Raw genomic sequence first — 4,954 nt, 5'->3', positions numbered from 1 at the left:
GTCAGTCTCTGATTTTTTTGTTGTTGGGGGTTGGGGCGTCTTGGCAGCAACCTCACGCATTAGATGTGGGAAGAAAGAGTCCATCTCGCCACTGTTCTATTTGAATAAAAATGTGACTACTTCATGAACACATTGTTTTAAAAAAATTAGCCAAGTTGCTAAAAACACGGCCTGTGGCCAGTTTGTTGCTCACTGTAATAGTGTGTATCCATGGAACAATTCAATAGACAAGTTTTAACGCTTGAAAATTGTTTTTTGAAAACACCAAACGGTTAATTTTACCAGACAAACATTTTATATCCTGGCCCATTCCCCAAATGGCCATTTTTAAATGACTGCGTACATTTGTTCCTGAACCAAACCGGAGAGGTCCAGCTTCAGAGCACGCTTTTGCTATGACAGATCCCAGGGTAGCTGTCTCTAACTTACAGAAGTGGTACTGATGAGGTTTGCAGGTGGACCTGGCACTTCCTGTGTTGTAAGCAGAAGTGCAGCCAGATGCCGCCACATGCAGGAGCCCGCTGCAGACGTGACGTCAGGAGATACACGCGACTTGGCCAGTTGTTCACCTACCAGTATATTTAATCTTGACATAAGTACGTGTTACATTTTTGTCTTAAAAACGTGTACACCAGCAGTATAGACAAAGCCTTAAGAAAATTTTGTATTATTGTTCTCACTTAATCAAGTAGAAGTTACCCTAATTGCCAGGAAAATAATAAGTGTAAAAATAGGAGTGTATGTTTAGACCAGGAGTTGGGAAATGACTGCCCAGAGACCAAATGCCGCCCACCACCTGCTCTTGTATGGTGTGTGAGCCAAGGATGATCTTCAGATTGTTAAATGGGTTAAAAAAGTCAACATAAGGATACTATTTCATGACATATGAAAATTATATGACATTCACGTGTTAGTGTCCGGAAATAAAGTTTATGGGCACAGCCAGGCTCGTTTGCTAACACGTTGTGTGTGGCCGCGTTTGTCCAGCGTCAGAGTCGAGCGGTTCAGGACCCACAGAGCTGAAGTCATTTCTTTTCTGGCCCCATCGAAGCTGACGTTGGATATAGACTAACGGCCAGCGCGATCATCAGCGTCCTTCACTGCCCACGTACTGTGTGGTCAGTGGGACTTTGAGCTCTGAGTGATAACGTGGTTCCCTTTAACCCCGCGTGGCTGAGGGTCGTTTCTCTCCAGGGTCTGCCGGGTCTGAAGGCACCACAGGGGAGGTCGGGCCCCTGGGGCGTCGGGGGACGCCTGTGGCAGATGTTCACTACACGTGAAACCATGAATCCGTTTTCTGACTGTTACCTTCATCTGGTAAACAGTTACTGAGAACTTTTTTTGTGCCCAACGTAATTCCCTAACTTTGACAGTGAATTGCCAGTACGGAGCACTGTTTGGTAAAGACATGGGCATTGTAACTGATCATACATTAGAACATAAACTTTTTGCATGTCAATGTCTACAAATAGGTATTTGCTTTCCAGCAAAACACTTAAACATTTAAGAATCTTAAGTGTTTAAGTTTGATAAGCTTTACCTAGACAAATGGGCTTCCCCAGTGGCTCAGTGGTAAAGATTCTCCTGCCAATGCAGGAGACACAGGAGATGTGGGTTCGATCCCTGGGTCAGGAAGATCTTGAGGAGGAAATGGCAACCCACTCCAGTATTCTTGCCTAGGAAATCTTATGGACAGAGGAGCCTGGCAGGCTACAGTCCATGGGGCTGCAAAAAGTCAGACACGACCTAGCGACTGAGCACGCACGCATGCACGTAGACAAATATAAAATAGGAAGGTTCCTAGATAAAAATAAGTGAAATAATAATAATCCAATGGCAAGAAAAGCGGTTTGAACAAATCTTTGCTTATATAAATTATTATTTAAAACAATTATATCTGTTGGTTTTCTACTTTTAGTTATAGCTGATAATGAAAGTTGTTATAAAAGTGCATATTGAATAGCATATCTGCTACTACGGGATTTCTTCCCATTTTTTCAGGTTCAGTGTAGACGGCTCTCCTGGAGAGACACACCCAGGGCCACACCTTGGAGTGTTTGAGCCCCATCTTTCCCCCTTAGGGCTTGTTGTTTCCCAGTCACTAAGATTGTGCCTGACTCTTTGTAACCCCATGGACTGCAGCACACCAGGCTTCCCTGTCCTTCACTGTCTTCTGGAGTTTTCTTAAACTCATGTCCGTTGAATCAGCGATGCCGTCCGACCGCCTCTTCCCCTGCCGGCCTCTTCTGCCGTCATCTTGCCCGGCGCTGGGGCCTTTTCCAGTGAGCTGGCTCTTTGCATCAGGTGCCAAAGTATTGGAACTTCAACTTCAGCATCAGTCCTTCCGGTGAATATTCAGGGTTGATTTCCTTTAGGGCTTAGGTCTTGAATAAATTGCCTAAATCTGGATCTACGGTTCTTCCCTGTTAAAATACAGTTCACCCTCGAACAACACTGGTTTGAACCGTGTGGGCCCACTTACACGTGGGTTCTTTTTGGAGGGAAATACTCCAGCAGCGCATGACGGACGTGCAGTTCTTGAGTCTGTGGACTCAGCCCTGGATATGGGGGTGGGGACCTGACTCGGGTATCCTCGGGTTTCCCACTGACGGGACTCAGCGCCCCTAGCTCCGGGTATTCAGGGCTCAGCCGTATGTTTCACGTGGGCTGGTTCCGAAAACGAGCTGCAGCAAGTAGGATGCTGGCCTCAGGGTAATCTAACGCTGGGGCTTCTGCTCGTGCCTTAATGAAGTTTCCCATAAGGACCAACGGCTAGCCGTGTTTTCTTCTTAAAAAGTGGAATGTGGCAGAGGCAGTGGACTTCGCTGTCTTTTAAATCACTTTGGTTAATTCCAGTGGACACTGGGTAAAAAGTCACAGGTAAGTACTTCTTTCTGGTCCAACTCTCACATCCATACATGACTACTGGACAAACCAAAGCTTTGACTATACAGACCTTTGTCAGCAAACTAATGTCTCTGATTTTTAATACGCTGTCTAGATCTGAACTCCAGGAGATGGTGAAGGACAGGGAAACCTGGCATACTGCAGTTTATGGGGTGGCAAAGAGTCGGACATGACTTAGCAATAAGAACAACAAGTGCTTAGAACATCAAGATTTAGGCTTTAGGTCATGATAAAGGTCCAGGGAACCCTAGGGGAGCACTAGAAATGGGCCTGAATTCTTTCTATAGAGGTTAGTGAAGCTACCTGGTGGAGAACAGTTGCTTTTATTTACTTGCTTTTTTTTTTAATCTGAACATTTTTACTGAGGTACAATTGATACGTGTTAATGGTGTCTCGGGTGTACCTCACAGTGATTTGATATTTGTGTATGTTGCAAAACGATCACCGCTGCATCTCGCTGACGTCTGTCACCATGCAGTTACAAAATCTTTTTAATCTTGTAATCAGGACTTTGAAGATTTACTTTCTTAACTTTCAGATGTGCAGTATGGCACAGTTAACTGCAGGCGCCGGGCCTTACCTTGTATCCCATGACTTATCTCTAACTGGAAGTTTGTACTTTTAGACCCTCCTCACCCGTTTCATGTGCCACCCCCGCCACCTCTGCTAACCCCCAGTTGCTTTTATTTAATAGCCAAGTCATTATGATTCAGATGTTTCCATTAGAACCTACTTTATTATCTTTGTGTTAAACTTAACCTACTGTACAGTATATGGATGGCGCTAATGGTAAAGAGCCTGCCTGCCAGTGCAGGAGATGGAAGAGACACAGGTTCCATCCCTGTGTTGGGAAGATCCCCTGGAGGAGGGCATGGCAACCCACTCCAGTGTTCTTGCCTGGAGAATCCCGTGGACCGAGGAGCCTGGGTGGGCCAAAGTCCATGGGGTCGCAAAGGGTCGGACAGGACTGCAGCAACTTAGCGCCCATGCATCACAGCACGTGGAACTCTGCTTAATGTTCCGTGGCAACCTGGATGGGAGGGGATCTGGGGGAGAACGGATATGTGCATATATGTGGCTGGATCCCCTCACTGTTCTCCTGAAACTCACAACGCCGTTACTCTTCTGATGCTAAGGACGCCCAGCACAAAACAGGACAAGGCAACTTGGCTCATTCAGTTCATCACCGTGCACTGGGCAGCCACCGCATGGTGCTTCTGGCTCGGGGCTTGGAGGAGGGTGCACCCGGGGTCCTGAGAAGGAACGCCGCAGCGACAGGCCCCTCGGGCCACCCTCCAGCGACCTGGGCGTGAATGTGGCTCAGTGGCCGCAGCCAGCCACGGGTGTGCTTGCTGAAGTAACAAAGCATTTACCAAAGCAAAATCCAGTGTGTTTTCACTATTTTTTATTTATTTTTTTACTATATGCTTATTTTAGAAAGAATAGGCATTTACGTGAAATTTCCTTTCGCATCTCGTGTCCATATCGTGTTCCAGGCCACGTGTATTAAGGTACTGAACCTTTCAGGAAGCAAGTTGCGAACATGCTGTCTTTGCATGTTTGAAGACAACGTGCCCCTGCCAGAGGCCTGGCTTTTCTCCATGGTCCTGTCGGAGGTGATTTATGACTCTCAGCGGTTGCTGGCGCGCACGCAACGAGGCTTATGGAAACGCTCTGTCGCCCTCCCTTGCAACCTTCGACCCATTCTGCTTTCTATCTTGGTCCCAGGTGGTCTCAGGCAGTTTGGGGGCCAGACTTCTGGGTTCGTTTAATCTAGAGAAATTGCTAGTCAGTTGAGGCTTTTCTCTCATCTCCCTCCTTGGCTCAGGAAAGAGGTGTGTCAAGACTCAAAATAGCCTCCGGGTTTGGTGGGGGGTTTTTTTGGCCATATCATGTGGCATGCGGGATCTTAATTCCCCCACCAGGGTTCGAACCTGAGCCCCTGGAGTGGAAGCACTGAGTATTAACCACGGGACCACCAGGGAATCCCACTTCCGGGAGTTTTTAATGAGGGTCTGTGTTTCAGAATATTTATATGTTGTTTTCT

This window comes from Bubalus bubalis, chromosome 13 (assembly GCF_019923935.1).
Source record: "Bubalus bubalis isolate 160015118507 breed Murrah chromosome 13, NDDB_SH_1, whole genome shotgun sequence".
In the NCBI taxonomy this organism is placed as follows: domain Eukaryota; kingdom Metazoa; phylum Chordata; class Mammalia; order Artiodactyla; family Bovidae; genus Bubalus; species Bubalus bubalis.
The sequence above is the reverse complement of the archived record's forward strand: the minus strand, read 5'-3'. Positions refer to the sequence as shown.